This window comes from Macaca thibetana, chromosome 6, assembly GCF_024542745.1.
Source record: "Macaca thibetana thibetana isolate TM-01 chromosome 6, ASM2454274v1, whole genome shotgun sequence".
NCBI classification, from domain to species: Eukaryota; Metazoa; Chordata; class Mammalia; order Primates; family Cercopithecidae; genus Macaca; species Macaca thibetana.
This window is the reverse complement of record NC_065583.1, coordinates 147,787,137-147,806,594: the sequence shown is the minus strand read 5'-3', so window position 1 is coordinate 147,806,594 and position 19,458 is coordinate 147,787,137. Positions and strand designations below refer to the sequence as shown.

At 38.0% G+C, this 19,458-nt stretch overlaps 1 long non-coding RNA gene across 1 annotated transcript in view; it reads left to right on the top strand.

The window, feature by feature from the left end:
* The first annotated feature begins 3,001 nt into the window (after positions 1-3,001).
* Positions 3,002-19,458, top strand: part of LOC126957203 (uncharacterized) — a 58,325-nt gene continuing 41,868 nt past the window's right edge. The window contains exons 1-2 of the long non-coding RNA XR_007726693.1: positions 3,002-3,202; positions 7,440-7,543. This is a non-coding gene — a long non-coding RNA (uncharacterized LOC126957203). The remainder of the gene's footprint in view (positions 3,203-7,439; positions 7,544-19,458) is intronic.

Below are 19,458 nucleotides of genomic sequence, written 5' to 3'. Positions count from 1 at the left end.
CCCGGGCTCAAGCCATCCTCCTGCCTCAGCCTCCCAAGTAGCTGGGTCTACAAGCCTGACTAAATTTTGTATTTTTGGATTTTTTGTTTGTTTGTTTGTTTTTATAGAGAAGGGGTCTCCCTATGTTGTCCAGGCTAGTCTTGAACTCCTGGGCTCAAGTGAACCTCCTGCATTGGCCCCTTAAAGTGCTGGGATTAGAGGCATGAGCCACTGAGTCTAGCCTTATATACTGCCTTCTGATAACACAGATGCTAGAGGGAAGAAAAAGTTATTAAGAGAATCATAAGAGGTGCTCCATCAGACAGAGGTACAGAGAAGAGTACCCTGGCAGAGCAGGACAATCATTGAGAGAGGATTGCACAGGATAGCTGCAGCAATGTGGAGGTGATCCTCAATGTGCGGGTTCAGGAGCCCATGAGAGTGAGGGGCTTAGGCAAGGTGGACATCACCCTGCCTACTGGGTGGCACAGATACTGGGCATGAAAGCATAAGGCTTGGATTGGCTTCTGTCCTGCTGCACCATTTGGTTTCCTGTCGGGCGACTGGGACCATGGTCTTTGGAGGGGTGGTCCCATATATGCCACAGTACAAAGACTTTGGGAGGACCCAGAATGCTAATGGCTTCTCTACCTATGCATGTCTGGTGCTACTGGTGGCCAATACACTGCTGGTTTGGAAGGCATTCTGTGCTGTCTTTCCCATGGCAGAGCGTACTCATAATCTTGACCTCTTTGCTGATGTTGGAACTCTGTGCTATGTCGGCCTGGCAAAGGAATCAAATATAAAACGCCTGCCTTTGCAGACTCCCATTCTCAGCACTTCTGGCACCGGGGCAGTTTCATGAGCTACCTGCACTGTGTCTTGCTCTTCATGAAGGTGACAGGCAGTCGCACTTACCTGTGCATCTACTCTGCCTGCGGAAACCCTGAACTTCCTGGCCAAGCCCACACTGAGAGTGTAAGAGCCCTACCAGCAACCCCGGCCACCTGTGCACACAGGGCACGAGCATCAAAATGGTGCTCGTGAGGACAAGTAGCGACACCTTCAAGACTGACCTTGCAGTTCTCCGTCTGTTGCAGGTGTTGGTGGACCTGGCCGTCCTGGGGCAGGGGTACGCCTTCGCCCGCCACCACCAGAATGCTGCGCCCCGTTGCAACGCCCCCGGCCAGAGCCAAGGTCCTTAGAGGCAGCCAGAGAGGACTAGGAAGTGTGGCACCCGCGCAGGCGCTGACTGGGACGCTGTGTTTCCCGGATGCTGGAGGGCGGGCACCGAGTCCCCCTGCAGGCTGACAGGGGTTCTGTGGGAGGAGATGGCGTCTGAGCGTCAAGTTCTGGATTAGGACCCTGTGGAGGTCTCAGGGCCGGCGGTGGGGACCACTGTATTCTCCAACGCAAGAGCGCAGAGAATGGATTTTCTCACTCCGAGGGGTGGAGAGGTCAGGTATTTGTTTGTTTTGTTTTGTTTTGTTTTGAGGCGGAGCTTTGCTCTTGTTGCCCAGGCTGCTGGAGTGCAGTGGCACGATCTAGGCTCACTGCAACCTCTGCCTCCCGGATTCAAGGGATTCCCCTGCTTCGGCCTCCCAAGTAGCTGAGATTACAGGCGTGCACCACCACGCCCGGCTAATTTTGTATTTTTAGTAGAGACAGTGTTTCACTATATTGGTCAGACTGGTCTCGAACTCCTGACCCCAGGTGATCCATCAACCTCTGCCTCCCAAAGTGCTGGGATTACTGGCGTGAGCTACCGCCCAGCTTGGGCGTTTTTAAGGTGATAATAAAAGCGTCTTTTCCCACTTCCTCTGAAACACACACACACACACACACACACACACACACACACACACACCTGGCCTGAACCTGAGCAAGGAAACTCCAGGCCCTGAGGGACAGCGGGCACTCAGGAACCTTCCCTGATCTTGGAGGGTCTAAGCCCCAGCTCCCGGGATCCCACCCAGCCGCATCTCTGGCCTCCTGGTGGGTTGAGGGACTGCTAGCGAGAAGGAGACATGGCGTCAGGAGTCCCCCATGTCGCTCGATCTCTAGAGCCTTAGGCCTCAGCGCACCCCTGAATGGATACCCTGGTTGGACTGGCTTGGCCTCTGCGCCCCAACGCGTTGGGCACTCACAGCAGTGCGTGGGTGTTCTCTGCCCCCGGTTCTCGTGGAAAGGAGGCCGCAAGGACGCAGTGGTCCCCGTGCTCTCGATTTTCTGGCCAGATTCGGCCTTCAGGGCGGTCACCTCCGGAGACTCGGCCCTGCCACCCTAGTCCGTGCCCTGACGCCTCGCTGCCTTACTGGCCGTTTCCGGGAGAAACTAGGGTAGACGCCCCGGGGAAACCCGGCCAGCCGGGGTCCCAACCTGGCTGGGGATGAGCCAGGCTGCGCCCAGGAGTGTTCCAGTCTCCAGTTCTGAGTCCCAGCGACCCCCGGACAGACCCGGAGGCCCCCGGGGGGGAGGAGGAGGCCTGGACTGGGCTGCGCCGACACAGCCCCAGCCACCTCCCTGCGGAGAGGGCGGGTGAGTCTCGCCTTGCGGAAACCCCCTTTACTCTAGGTTTCCTCCACACCGCCGAACACAGCTTTGCAGCCCATCTTCCAGGACAGAGAGAAGACGTCGAGTCAGGGGAGGGGATGCCGGCAAGGCGCCCTAAGGATCTGCAGGGCCCCGGCTGCTGAGACGCCTTGTCGCACCCTCTGCTGCCCTGGGCTCTGGGCCTGAAACGCCCTCCAGGGCGGTGGGCGGCAGCGCAGGTGCCCCTTGACATCCTCTGCCCGCTGCCCACCCGGCCGTCTTCGGTGCCACCGTTCAGAAGAGTCCACTGCTTCTGGCGGCGATGGGAGCAGCTATTCTGACTTGTCACCCCATATTCTGCCCACCTCCCCGTTTCCAGTTCAACACGAGATCGTATCGTTCTCACCAGCCCTGTGCTGCCTCCAGCCTGTTCCCCAGGCCCCAGGGTTCTAGGTGCTTCCCTGCGGCTCCCATAGGGGTCCTCTTTCCTTCTGGAGGGTGGAGGGGCAGCTTCCGTGTAGAAGTTAACGCTGTCAGCGCCAAAACGCTAGGACTTCAGTGTTATTTGCTGCGGCTGGCGGGAAAATGTTCAAAGTTGTTTCTTCCTCCTGAATTTTTCTCGGAAAACAAAACAAACAAACAAAAGAACTCTTGAGTGCTTGAGTGAGGATCTTGCTTAGCTCTTTGGCCGGTAAGATGCTTTGAACATTTCAGTTTTTATTTCTAATGGAGATGTTTGTAGAGGTAATTGCCTGCAAATTAAAATGTCACCAATTTGAGTCATGGCAATGGGAACGATTTGTGCCCCCCATGTGGTGAGTTTGAATAAATGAACCCTTTGTGGATCCAGGGGAAAAAAAAAAATATTCATCAGGATGTAGTAAATATGTCCTTGAATTTTCTGCTTGAAGCTACAAATCTGTGTTTCCAGGGTACATTAAAAGGAAGTCAGTGAGAACTTTTTGGTAGGGAATAGGGGAGCAAGTACTGTGTCCACGGAATCAACAACATTCAACGGTTGGGAAAATTAACAGAATCCAGCAAAGAATTCTGACAAGTATCTACCAGGGAAGTAAGTTAAAAATCTGAAAAGGAAATGTCCCCCAAATCAAGGAAAGGGCACTTTTTCAAGAAGGATAAAGTGATTACCTGTTTCAAGTACTGGCAGCAGGTTATCCTGAGGACTTAGAATTGATCTTTTATTTTTTTGCATTATGAATTTTAGGGGTGATTTTTTTAGGAGTTCAAATTCATGAAAACTACTAAGTGCTACCCTTTTAGAGGTTACATATTCATGCTTACATTTTTTGAGTCAGATTAATAATATAAGTACAATTTTTCTTAAGGAATCATCCCATTGTTTTCTCTGGGATTGAGAAAACCTAACTTCGTATTCACACATTTTTTTTAAAATACGTTCTTAATTTTTTCTTGAACCCTAGCTTGTAACATACTTATTGATATAGACAATAAGTAAGTTTATTATTTAACTGCAAACAAATTAATATTAAAATGTTATTGTTACATATAAAACAATTTCATGTAATGTGATTATTCAATTGAATTTTAGTTGATTCATAACAAAAGCCTTATTTGAAAGAACTGAGAAAATAACAAGAAGATAGATGATAGACCCAAAGTGAAAATTACAGATATTAAATCTTAATACAGTTAATGGGGCTATTATCTAATCCTTAACCCTCTTGGTACTTCATGGTATAGAAATTCTTTTTATAATGATAGTTTAGTGCATTTATAATCATATTTTTATAGAGAACCATTGAAATTAAGTAAAACCAAGATCATTTGATGATCATTTGTCTCATTTCCGTTAATTTTTTCACGTAGAAAACAATAGACAAACTCAAATTTTGAAAATACATTAAATTTGAATTCTGTATACTAACATTCATTTAGCATAGTGCTAAGACTGTTTGCTTTTCAAACTTAATATATGATGATTACAGGTTTATTTTTCCATTAATTTTCAGCTAGGAATACAGAAGATATATTTTGTCCCACATAATCTGCTAACTCTGTATGAGATTGGTGGGGAAATATGCATGCTACTTACTGTGGCATTTCGGGAAAACCCAGCTTTCATTATTTTCCTAACCGGTTTTTATGTATCAGCTACCACTTTGGCCACATATATGTATGTACAACTGACTTCTTTTACATTTAATTGTAGTCATGGGAGTCTATTAGTGACTCTAACTTTAATAAGAAATTTCTAATCCAGAGTAGTTTTTTTTTTTTTTGCTTCATTAATCATATTCATATATAAGCTAATTAAATAAACAAAATTTCTATACAGTGGCTCTAAAGCTTACTATTGTGAAGGAAGTCATTTTGGATTATAGCAATACATACTTTTACACATACATACAGAAACATATATACAAGCCCCTACAACAGAAATTAGTAATGTTTTTTAAACTTTGATATCCAGTTGTACAAATTCTACCTGTGTTTATTTTTTCTTTATGATTTATATATGTATGGAAGTATATTTCATTACCATCATGATGATGTCAGTGCAATCTAGGAAAAACTAACATAAATACACACACACACACACACACACTCACACATACACACAAGATTGATTTGAAATATTAGTTTTGCTATGGTCTCTTTTATTGGCCAGCAAGTTACTCTATATATATGTACACACACACACAACAAAAAAAAAAAACCTTGAAGGAATCATGTAGGTCTACAAAATTTGCTTTTCTAAATTTGTAATACATGTTCTACCAATGAAGAAGTTTTCCTCGTGATAAAATAAAATGTAAAAGACTAAAAATAATTACATTATATTACACAAATATAATTTTGTGTGAGACAATAGTAAATAGTCTCAAAATATGAAGTTACAAAATGATGTATGTGGTACACAAAAAGTAACATTTTGAAAACCTACATTGATGAAATGGGGAAAAGTGTACTCAGAAATTTGGCAATTTAGTTTTTTATGGTAACTCATAACAGTAAAACATTTTTTTCAAGTCTTTAAGTTTTTCAAAAATATTTTCAATAGATAAACATAAAAGTTAAAGTTATAAGGTACACACACACACGTGCTTATTTTATATATATATATAAACTTATTAATATATATAATATGTGTGTGTATGTATATATAGTATGTATATATATATTCTAATGATTAACCCCAGGAGAGATGGAGACAGAGAATTGATTAGGAATGGCATAATTCAAATTCCCAGTAGAAATTACATCATTGCATTGTTCTCTTCTGAGGAGAGGGATTGTGATAATATTAATGAAGAAGAAGAAACTTGGTGAAAAGGCGCAAGCTCAATCCAAAGAGAGCTAAAATTATGTCACATTATCTCTAGGAGAAATGGTAGGTGATGAGTAGACATAGCTTTCCATGATGCACGAGGGAATTGTCTTTTGGTAAGGAAATTAACAATTATCACTTTATTAAATAAACACTAAATCTGAAGCCATATCTACATAAGTCTATTGAGGAAGAAAATAATTATGCTAATACTTCTGATTTTAAATTTTGTATATAATAAGCATTCAACTGAAGAAAATAAAATGTTGCATTCAAATGAGCTGTTTTTAATATGGAGAAAATTCAAGCTCATCTAAATAGAAATATTGGCAGGATGAAAAAAAATAAGTATGTTGGAAGCTGAAAACTGTTCTCCATATAGGAGAACACATCTCCTATATGGAGTGAGAGAGAGAAAAAAAAACCTCAATTACCTATCAGATTAAAAGCAAGAATGAGAAATTTTCCAAATTCAATAAATGCATGGGGGCCAGATGCAAGCATACAGAAAACTGCTGGACATAATTCATCGGTAGGGAACCACAGATCAAAAGCACACTGAACTACCACCTCACACCTATTAGGACAGCTACTCTTAAAAAAAAACAAAAACAAAAACAAAAAAAAAAAAACGGGGGGGTGGGGCTGGGTACGGTGGCTCACACCTGTAATCCCAGCACTTTGGGCGGCTGAGGTGGACAGATCACAAGGTTAGGAGTTCAAGACCAGCCTGGCCAATATGGTGAAACCCTGTCTCTACTAAAAATACAAAAATACTAGCCAGATGTGGTGTCGCACACCTGTAGTCCCAAGTACTCAGGAGGCTGAGGCAGGAGAATCGCTTTAACCTGGGAGGTGGAGGTTGCAATAAGCCGAGATTGCAGCACTGCACTCCAGTCTGGGCAATAGAGGGAGATTCTTTCTCAAAAAAAAAAAAAAAGAAAAAAAAAGTGTTGATGAAGATGTGAAGGAATTGGAAAGTTTGCCCAAAACATAAACTGGTACAGCTACTATAAAAACTGTTCTTCAAAACATTAAAAAACGAAGAACAAAATGATGCAGCAATTCTACTTCTGGTTACATATGCAACATAATTGAAAATAAGATCTCAAAGTGATATTTACACATCAGTGTTCAGAGCAGCAATATTCACAGTAACCGAAATACAAAATCCACTCAAGATCCATCGATGTATCAATGAATAAAATATGATATACACATACAATGGAATATTACTCAGGCTTAAAAGAAGGACATTCTAACACATTTGACAACATAGATGAACCTTGAGGACACTATTCTAAGTGAGGTAAGCCAGTTGCAGAAAGACAAATAGTGTGTGAGTCCACACATAGGAGGCATCTGCGTAGTCAAATTCATAGGAACAGAAAGCAGAATAGTAGTTGACAAAGGCTGAGGGGAGAGAGAAATGGGGAATTGTTTAATGGATATAGAATTTCAGTTTTGTAAGATGAAAGAGTTGTTGAGATTCCTTGCAACAACAATGTGAATATACTTAACACTACTGAACTCTACACTTGAAAATGACTAAGAAGGTACATTTTATGTTAAGTGTAATTTACCACCTTTTTTTTTTTTTTTTTTTTTTTTTTTTAAGAGACAAGTTCCTGGGAAGCTGAACATATTGAATAAAACCAATTCTGTTGATCTTAACGTTTAAAATCCTGGATGGGATATGAAGTATATCTCAGGACATTCTGGGTATGTAATACTCTGCTCCCTGTATACATAGTGTATTCCTGAAAGGTTGATATTTTTTAAAAGTAAATTATAGTCATTCATAAGCACAAATTTTCATGTGAAATTTTGTATATACACAATATTGTGTGCATTCTTTTTATGACTTTTACAAAATATTATTATAATGTGTAACATTGTAATTTTACATTCCAAGGCTCAAATTTTGAAAATGTTCATATAATGCATAGGTTTGTCCTTTATATGGGAAAGTGTTCCATTAAAATGCTGAGTTTTATGCGAACATTAGCAGTTGCCATGTCTTTATCTTTTAAAAATCTAACAGATAGGAAATCCAACTACATTTATATTATTCTCTATTATATACCATTGAGATAATCTACTTAGATGTTAGAAAAAAAATGATACTGAAAAGGATTTTTAGTACAGACAATTTTTTGAGTTGGAACATGAAATGCTTCCATTGGTGCTGGTCCATTATTTTTCACTTTATGAAACTATATATGCTCTCAGAACGCTTATAAAAATAACAGAAAATAAAGTATTGAAATATTTATAAATTTAATAAATAATTCTGGTTATGAAAGAATCATAAAAATAAAGAGTCCTTCTGGTAAAGCGAATTATTCACATTTGTAATTTGATGCATGTGGTATGTGACTGTTTTAGAAAATCTACATAAATATAATTCAAGCTTTGGAAGTTTATTTCTACTTTACACCTAACCACATCAAAGTGGTAAGAAAATCAATAAAATAAGAAAGAAACTGATTCCTCTAATCTGAAGTAGGTTTTATTTTTTGTTTTTATTTTTCATTTTTTGCCAAATATCCCAAAGTAAGATAATTAGAACTAAACTGAAAATGTTGCAGGTCATGTTTTCACAAAATGTGACATTTCATGTCATTGTTATGCAAACGGTGGCATCAAATTCAATCTGCACCAATCATATTTTTATTTTAATATTTTAAGCAACATGGTTCTAATCCATTTAAATGAGTACATTTAATTCAGTAAGTCATAAAATATTTCTTTTTTTATTTTTTTTATTATACTTTAAGTTCTAGGGTACATGTGCATAACGTGCAGGTTTGTTACATATGTATACTTGTGCCATGTTGGTGTGCTGCACCCATCAACTCGTCAGCACCCATCAACTCGTCATTTACATCAGGTATAACTCCCAATGCAATCCCTCCCCCCTGCCCCCTCCCCCCTCCCTGTGATAGGCCCTGGTGTGTGATGTTCCCCTTCCTGAAGGATGAGTTTGTGTCCTTTGTAGGGACATGGATGCAGCTGGAAACCATCATTCTCAGCAAACTATCGCAAGAACAGAAAACCAAACACCGCATGTTCTCACTCATAGGTGGGAACTGAACAATGAGATCAATAAAATATTTCTTAGTCATAAAAACACCTCAAATTTTTTTTTGCTAAGTCTTACTAAAACTTATAATATCTAACCTCTTTAAAACATATATACCTTTGGTTTCTGTTTTAAAAATTTTCTCTTAGCTTCAAGTAACTTTATAGTACTTTTTTCTTCCTAGCTAATTCTACTGTTCTTGGAAATAATAGAAGAGAAAGAATTTACCTTTTGAGTAAAAGAGTGGTGAAGCAGGATTGGTAGTTTGGTTAGGGAACATTGTACAAAATCTAGTTTAAAAATTCTAAAGAGTCTGAAGCATTGTCTGCTGGTTATCACATGTGGTACCTATGCAAATTTCCATGAGCAGATGTTAGAAAACTCTTGAAATTCTATTCAATATGATCATTCAGAAGTTCAGTCTGGTCTTCGTAAATAAAACCCAGCATAAATGATGCATAGAGCTCCTAGCTGTGCTCCTTATGTGCTGCAGTCAGATCCAACACCCCTTGGGACAAGACATCTGGAACTATATGCCATTCTACTTGACTAATCTTTCTCCTGAATACCAGCTTAAAATTGCCCATTATTCCAAGAAATTCAGAGAAGCACAAATAGACACAAAGAGCTAAAGTAAGACATAGTTGGTATAGCAATATATACATACATAAAATGAAATAATGGCACATATTTGTATATTTGAGTATGATACTAATTCTCTGTTTTTATTTCTTGCTGGAAATGTATTCATAAAAATACTTATTGCAGAAATCCAGTATATGATATATACTAGCAAATGTTTGGACTATGTTGAAAAATCAATAAACCTCATAATTCATTCACTACATAACCAGAATTTTTACAGGTCTGATTTTTAAAAATTATTTTTATTTGAGTTTTACAAAGCTTTATCTATCAATCAGAAACATTAACCAAATATGTCTTAACATAGAGATATTTTGGTAGGCATTACTTGTGAGCACTGATTTTTCTTTTTTCAACCCGGGGATATAAATGTCTATACTTTTCAGCATTCTTTTAGTTAGCAGGACCATAACTAGCAATACTGATATTCTATCGACAAAAGAGTTTTGTATCATGTCTAGCCTTAAATATTGGCTTACTTAGTAGGAGATAAGCAGCAAGGAAAATGAGCTTTGAGGCTGTAAAAATGTTTGTTTTAGTGCAATACTATGACAAAATGAAGTGGCCGTGTTGTCTGAGGTGAATATCTGAAGTTTGTCCAAGGAAATCGTGAACACAGACATGCAAGCAATGAGCCAAAGTATAACAGGTGAGTGACCAGAACTTTAATAGGCGAAAGAAAGAGGAAAGTTCTCTTGTGCAGAAGAAGGGAACTGGTTCTTTGGTTTGTGGTGAGATGCCAATGGTTTTATAGATGAGCTTGAGGAGTTGGTGTCTGATTTACATAAGACAAAAGATTGGTTGGGCCAGGTGTGTCATTTACATAGTGCTTAAAGAAGCTGGCCATCCTACCATAATCTTTTACTATGTAGATGTGTTTTCTACCTGGCAGATGCCATGTCTGTTCCTTATTGCACACATGGTAACAAAGAAAAGGGAAGATGGAGCTTCCGTATTGGATATGCCTGGCTGCTAGGTAGCCGTTTTCTATTGGCACAGCTCCTAGCATTCACTTGTGCAAGTTTCCAGTTTGCTTATTTATGTCTGCAGCTTGATTTTTTAGGCTGGTTTTGTTAGAAAAGAAATGATTTGGGAGCTGCTTTTTATTTAAAAGGATACCTTGTCGAAGACTCTCTTACCCTCACTAACTGCCTAAATAATTTCTTTTTAGCTCAGTATCAAAAATATATAGTATTTTTGTTTTCTGATAAATTTGCAAATATCATATATGTCCACTGAATCTAAAACTTTTGGGATAAATGTTGGAAATCAAATTTTATGGACTGTGTTGGTTACTACTGGCTGCATTCGACAAAATATCATCAGCAAGAGATGAGCTTGGGGGCGAGGAGGAAGGCCAGTTTTCACACAGAAAGGAGAGAGTAAAGATAGGCTAAACACGTAGAGACTTGTTGCATTAGAATATCTGACTGCTTTTAATCCCCAGAAGGTAAAAAAAAATGGAGTATAAGAACTTAAATAACCTTTGAATAAAAAATCTTTCAGTCTAATATAGTGCTCGAATGCAAGAATTAGTCCAAGGGATGTAGGCATTAAAATTGCTTGGCCAGGTGTGGTGGCTCACATCTGTAATATTGGCACTTTAGGAGGCCGAGGCGGACGGATAACCTGAGGTCAGGAGTTTGAGACCAGCCTGACCAAAATGGTGAAATCCCATCTCTACTAAAAATCCAAAAAAATTAGCTAGGCATAGCAGCAGGTGCCTGTAATCTCACCTACTCAGGAGGCTGAGGCAGGAGAATCATTGAACCTGGAAGGCGGACATTGCAGTGAGCCAAGATCGCACTACTGCACTCCAACCTGGGTGACAGAGCGAGACTCCATCTCAAATAAATAAATAAACAACAACAAAAAACTTAAAACCTGTTAAGGATGCCTTAGGATAATGCCTGACAAATAGTAAGATTTTGATCAAAGTTGGACATTCTTGCCATAGTATATTTATAAGTTATACCTATATCTATGTCTTCACATTTAAAATTAAAGATGGGATAAGTTGTGCAACAAACATACTTGACATCTAAGAGGCTTATCATACTCATGCTGCTTTTTCACAAAAAAAATGTCTGCTTCCTGGCAACCAGCACTGTAAGGTCACATCTTTGGTACGTATTGGGACTATGCTATCCTTAGGAGATGCACTCTTTTCTCAGTCAACTTGGAATCTTGGGTGTCTAAATCCCAAACACTAAAAAGGCCTGTGGTTTTTATGGCAATACATGTGTATTATTTAGTTACTGCTGTGTATGAAACCCACTGGTTTCTATGAGTTAAAATAACAATTAGCTTACTCAGGATTCTGTAGATTGGTAGTTTAATCGAGGATTAATTGGAGATCATTGTTCTAGTGTTGGGTGATTTCAGGTAAGTGTCCTCTTGCATCAACAGTCTGTTGGATGTGTTGACTTGAGACCAACTGATGTAGGCTGGTATTAGCTGCAATTCCTCATCTCTGCTCCATAAGGCTCTACAACGTTTACCTAAGTTTCTTTTTATGCCAAAGACAGAGTTCCACCACATTTCTGTTAGTCAAACAATACTCACTGTATAGGGAAGTAGACATCACCACTTGATAGGAAAAAACTAGAAAGCCGCATTGTGAGAACTTATCACAGAATTTAACTAGGAACAAATATAGACCTCTCTTGAGACAAAAATAAATGGGGAGAAATTAGAACTTCCAACCTAGCTAATAGAATTTCCTGAACTAAGACCTTTTAGAATAAAAAATCATATTTATTTAAAATCTTTTTATACATCTGGCCCTAATATTTATACAAACTTATTGTTCTTAAATACAGAGTCATTTTTGTATTAAACAATATCACCAAAGTGGCATTTGATGGCATTTTTAAATACTAAATATACTTTAACAAATTAACACCAAAGTAAAGACTTAAAAACAACAAAAATTTATTCATCTTACATTTCTGTAGGTCCTAACTCCTAAAATCTAGGTATTGGCATTGTTGTGTTCCTTCTGGATGCTTTAGGGAACATTCTGCTTTGACTTTTCCAGAAGGGGCCACCTACATTCCTTGTCTTATGGCCTTTCCTCTGTGACCTCTAGTTCTTACATCACATCTCTTTCTCTGACTCTAAACCACCTGACCACTTCTTTTAAGAACTTTGTGATTACACTGGGGCACCCAGATAATCCAGGATAAACTTCACATCTCAAGGTCTTAATTTAATCACATTCACAATGTCTCTTTAGCCCTGTAAGGGAACATGTTCCCAAGTTTCAGAGATTCATATGTGAACATAAGTGCAGGAGGCATGAGAGTGATAGAATTATGCCTACTAAAAATATCTCATTAGAACTGAGCTTTTAGAAGAGCAACTTGTGGTATAGATGTTTCTAAGCATCAGAGCATCTTATGGTACATAATACTGCTGCTGTTTTGGGTTATGATATCTTTCTATACACATAGAAATTGAAAGAAGCCTCATATAGGAATTTATTTTAATAGTAACATTCATCACTGGCTTTCACCTTAAACATTCTCAGTTGTTTTTCTGAGAATGACAATTTTAACCATGTTAATATTTAAAATAAAATGATAGATGGTAAAAATTCTAACAATGTAATATAAAGACCAAAATAAGAAATTTTAAATATTGAATGTGACATTTTCTTAACTGCAACTTAAAAGAAATTCACAGAAAAAAAAAATATGTTGCTAAGTTGCAGTATCCTTCAAAACTGCTATTATCATTTAAATAAAACTCCTAGAAATGAACCCTTTAAATTTGCCTTTGCTCTTCCAGTCTTGATTATAAAACATAAGATTGTGCAATCAATAATTTCTGGAGTTAAGGAGATTTATTTTTTATAACTTTTGATAACTTTTCCTTCATGTAAAACCTCTGAGGCATTTAGGAATAAAACATGAAATTTCAATAAGTCCCTTTCACATAAGCATTATATGCTTCGCACTACCTGATTAGACAATAATATTGGATTTTGGTAGCTTTTGTTTCTCTCATTCTTGTCAGACTAATAGTTATCAGTATTACAGTGTAATTAATCTAAGACAAAACTGAACTAAATTGTTTGTGATGTGTTAGTAAGAGTTATGCCAAAACTTGAACTGAGCAAGCTAAAAAAGATTTATCTATTTGGTGGTAGGAAAGAAAATCAAAGCTTTTCCTTCTTTGGTATTACAACTCAAAACTATGTTTTACATGAAGCAACATATGAAAGCACAAAGGCAAATAAAGTTGTTACGCGGTATGGTTTGGATTTGTATCCCTGCCCAAATCTCATATAGAATTGTTACCCCCAATGTTTGAGGAGGGGCCTGGTGGGAGGTGATTGTATCATGGGGGCAGATTTTCCCCTTGCTGTTCTCATGATAGTGAGTGAGTTCTCAGGAGATCTGTTTGTTTAAAACTGTGTAGCACCTCCCCTTTCACCTCTTCCTCCTTCTCCAGCCATGTAGGATGTGCCTGCTTCCCCTTTGCCTTCTACCATGACTGTAAGTATCTTGAGTCCTCTCCAGCCATGCTTGCAGTAAAGCCCACATAACCATAATCCAATTAAACCTATTTTCTTTATAAATTAACCAGTCTCAGGTAGTTCTTTATAGCAATTTGGGAATGGATTAATATAGAAAGTTGGTACTGAGAAGTGGAGCACTGCTATATAAAGATATCTGAAAATGTGGAAGCGACTTTGGTACTAGATAATGGGCAGAGGTTGGAACAGTTTGGAGGGATCAGAAGAAGACAGGAAAATGAGCGAAAGTTTGGAATGTCCTAGAAACTTTTTAAGCTGTAGTAAACAAGATGCTGATAGTAATATGGATAATGAAATCCAGGCTTGAGGTGGTCTTAGCTGGAAATGAGGTAATGAAGGTAATGAGAAAAGGTAACTTTTGTTATGCTTTAGCAAAGAAGTTGAAGGCATTGTGGCCCTGCCGTAGGGATCTGTGGAACTTTGATTTTGAAAGAGATGATTTAGGGTATCTGGCAGAGGAAATATTTAAGCAGCAAAGGGTTCAAGATATGTCCTGACTGCTTGTTACAGTGTATGCTCATATGCCTGAACAAAGAGATGATCTGAAACTGGAATATATATTTAAAAGGGAAACAGAGGATAAAAGTTTGGAAAATTTGCAGCCTGACCATGAGTTAGCAAATAAAAACCCACTTTCTGGAGAGGAATTCTAGCTGACTGCAGAAATTTGCAAAAGTAAAGAGGAGCCCCACATGTTAATAGCCAAGACAATGGGGAAAATGCCTTGAAGGCATTTCAGAGACTTTCAGCATAGCCCCTCCCATCACAGGCCTGGAGGTTTAGGAGGCAAGAATGGTTTCAAGGGCCAGGCCCAAGGCCCTGCTATGCTGCACAGCATAGGGACACTTCTCCCTGCGTGCCAGCTACTCCAGCTTCAGCCTTGACTAAGGCCCCGGATACATTTCAGACTGCTGCTGCAGAGTGTGAAACCCCTACACCTTGGCAACTTCCATTTGATATTAAGCTTGTGTATGCACTGAGGGCAAGAGTTGAGCCTTGAAAGCCTCCACCTAGATTTCAAAGGATGTATGGGAATGCCTAGATGTACAGGCAGAAGTCTGCTGAAGGAGTGGAACCCTCATGGAGAACCTCAACTGGGACAGTGCAGAGGGGATATGTGGGGTGTGAGTCCCCACACAGAGTCCCCATTGGGGCATCATCTATTGGAACCATGAGAATAGAGCCACCGTCTTCCAGATCCCAGAATGGTAGATCCATTGAAAGCTTTCATTGTGCACCTGGAAAAGCCACATACACTGAATGCAAGCCCATAAAAATAGCTGAAGGGGCTGTACCCTGCAGAGTCACAGAGATAGAGATACCCAAGGTCTTGAGAGCCCACTGCTTACATCATTGAGGCCTGAATGTAAGACATGGATTCAAAGGATATTACTTTGGATCTTCAAGGTTTAATGACTGCCCTACTGGGTTTTAGACTTGCATGGGGCCTGTAGTCCCTTGGTTTTGGCAGATTTCTCACTTTGGAAATGGATGTACTTACCCAATGCCTGTATCCCCATTATGCTCTTGGAATTAACTAAACTTGTTTTTGATGTTACAGGCTCCTAGGCAGAAGGGACTTGCCATGTCTCAGATGAGAATTTGGACAGTGGAATTTTGAGTTACTGCTGAAATGAGTTAAAATTTGGGAGACTGTTTAGAAGGGAAGTTTGTATTTTGCAACATGAGAAAGACATGAGATCTGGGAGGGGCCAGGGGCAGAATAATATGGTTTGAATTTGTGTCCCCATGCAAGTCTCATGTCAAATTGTAAACCCCAATGTTTAACATTAGATCATGGGGTTGAGTCCCCTGTCACTTTCTTCTGGCAGTGAGTTCTCATGAGATACTGTTGTTTAGATGTGTGCTTCTTCCTCTTGCCCCAGCCATGTAGGATGAAGCTGCTTCCCCTTCATCTCCCACCATGATTTTAAGTTTTCCAAGTCCTCCCCAGCCATGCTTTCTGTACTGCCTGTGGAACTGGGTGCCAATTAACTGCCCCCCTCTTTTTTTATAAATTAGCCAGTCTCAGATAGTTCTTTAGAGCAATGTGAGAACAGACTTATACAGTATGCTTTATAAATATAAGGATTGTTTTATGAATGTCATTTTATTTATGTGTATCAAGGACTACTTAAAATAATAGACTAAAAATTTTAACCAATGAATAATTTCAGATTATTTCTTGCGGTTCTTTCTCTTGAATGAAGGCAACTAACTCTACCCTACTCTTATAGGTCCTATTATTTATCAGGGCATGTAACACACAGGACATTGTTCATTGTCTATATTTCTTTAGATATCACTTTTCCTCAAAAACAATTTAGGTATGTAGAAATTTTAGCATACAAACAATATTAAAATACACTACCAAGAAAATCATACTATCTTAACTGTAGTAAGAAAAATCTTTTACATATTAAAGATTTGATCTGGTAAAATTTAGGTGATAATTTGCATGTGAATGTCCTATTTATCATAGGGATGATGGAGAACATGTAAAATATCCTGGGGGCACAATATAGGATGCTATAAAGCAGTTTGAAGCAATAGATATACACAGAAAAATATGAATGAAATATATATATATGTGTGTGAGAGTGTGTGTGTGTGTGTGTGTGTATACTCATATATGGTACTGAGGAAAAAGCAAATAATATAAGATATACAAAATAGTATACATGAAAATTAATTTTGTAGACATACAAAAGAGTATTAAATTTATTGTTAAAATATATAAAATAAATGAACATATATAAAACATCTAGGAATAGTGGTCTTTAGGTTGTAGGGAATTGGGAATAGCAATAAACAAACTAAAATAAAAAGAAAATAGATAATAAATAAATGAATATAAATAAATCACTAAAACAACAGAAGTGTCTTGCATAGACCAGTGCAGATTAAACATAATTTGTCCTCTTAAAGTCCATCCATGGCTCTTAGTCAAATATCAGTGCAATAATAATATGTAACTATTTAAATTCAAGATATTGTTAAACTTCATGTGTCTTCCCATTCTCGTGGTCCAAAAATGACTCAAGGTGTGTTTTTTTTATAGCAAATAATAGAAGCACAAGTGTGCAGACAAGATATCCAAGCACATATAAAGGCTTTGTTCCCATTTATTCACTACTATTTGATTTGTCAAATCATGTCACATGGCCTAGCTCACTGTGTCAGCCTGAGTCTGTCAGTAATATATATTTTACATCTACTGGGGCAGTGTTATGTTACATGGTGAAGACTATATGTATGATATATAGGGCCCACATATACACCCACACATATGTGTATCACTGTTTCCCAGAATCAGTGTGTATGTGTGTTACTGTTCTTCAGAGTTGAGGAGTGGAAAACTGAGAACAATAATTTTATTTTTCATAGCATGCGTATACCCTGATACCACAGCTGAAAACAAACACATCTATACAAAGTTATAAAAAAAGAAAAAATAATAATATTCAAAGATTTTCAAAAATAAGACAAAATATACTTTTAAATGAGGCTTCTTCTGTTTGAAGCCCTTTTCTGATGTTTGTTTACTTTTTTGGTAAAGCAATTGTATCTTTCATTTGATCATTTTTCTTTCTCTTTAAGCAAGTACTATAGTTTCTCTCTTTTAAATTCTTTTTTCAGGTTGCACTCATTACCAGAGGGGCTTTCCAAATTATGGACCTCTTTCCTGTGTTATATAATCTGAGACTTCCCATCCTTCAGTGCCTCTGTATGTCGTTTATAAGGAATAACAACAAAATCTACTTAAAAAGGCACAAGAGCTCACATAATGTGTTAGTGTGTATTAGTGTGTGTGTGTTTAGAAAAGCAAATATGCAACATATAGTAACAACTGGTTATTCACTTAAGGCAACATATTTGATAACATTTTCCACTATTATACACTTTTTAGAGATCTCCAAGTATTTATGATCTGTCCAGTGATATTGTGATTCTTTAAGACATTAGAGAATGTACTACAATTGATAGTTTTACCTAAGTTCATGTGAAATATTTTATTTCTAGCTTCTTACAGTTTCTTCTGTGAACATTCCTACCCATTTATGGAAAGGCTACTTTCCTAATTTGCCATGTTTTCCATTATTTCCTTAAAAATACTTTTAGTATTTTTCATTTGAATTAAGTTCTTGGTTTTTCTTATAAGTCCTTTAAGGTGACTTTTTAAAGTTCATAAATTCTGCATGATATTATTTGACTCCTTATAAATTATATCTTGTGCAACAAACCTCCACACACAGACACACATGTATTCATATACATTTACAGACAGATGGATATTTTAAAACAGTAAGATATTTCATTACATAGTCATAACTTGGTTTCTGCTTGTCTACTTTCTTTATTCAATCCTCTGTTGAAGGGCACTTAAGTTGATTCTATGACTTTACTGTTATAAAATAGTGCTGCCATAAAGTACAAGTGCAGGTTTCTTTTTGATAAAATGATTTTGTTTTCCTTTCATAGATACACAGGATTCGAATTGCTATGTTGAATGATAATTCTATTTTTAGTTCTTTGAGAAATGTCCACACAGTTCTCCAAAGAGATTGTACTAATTTATGTTATGACCAACAGTGTATGACTATTCCCTTTTCTCTGTATCCTCACCAACACTTGTAATTTTTTGACACTTAAATAATAGCTATTATGACTGGCGTAAGATCGTATATCACTGTGGCTTCAATCTGCATTTCTCTGATGATTAGTTATGTTGAGCATTTTTTGTGTGTTTGTTGGCTGCTTGTTCGTCTTCCTTTGAGAAATCTCTGTTCATGTCCTTTGCTCAATTTGTAATGAAGTTATTTGTTTTTTTCTTGTTGAATTGTTTGAGTTCCTTATACAGTCTGGCTATTCGATCTTGGTTGGATTCATAATCTGCAAATTCTCCCATTCTGTAAATTGCTTATTTACTTTATTTATTTATTTATTTTTGCTTTGCTGAAACTCTTTAAGTCCCATATGTCCATTTTTGTTTTTGTTATATTTGCTTTTGAGGTCCTAGTCATAAATTATTTGCCTTGGCCAATATCCAGAATAGTTATTCCTACATTTTCTTCTATTATAGTTTTAGGTCTTACATGTCAGTCTTTAATATATCTTGAGTGAATTTTTATCTATGGTGAGAGATAGGGGTCCACTTTCATTCTCCTGCATACAGCTAGCCAATTATCCCAGCATTGTTTATTGAAATAGGGTGTCCTTTTCTCATTGTTTATTTTTGTAAACTTTGTCAAATATCAGTTGGTTGTAGGTATGTGGCTTTATTTCTGGCCTCTCTATCTATTCTGTTCTGTTGACTTTTGTGTCTATTTTTGTACCAGTATCATTCTGTTTTGGTTATTATAA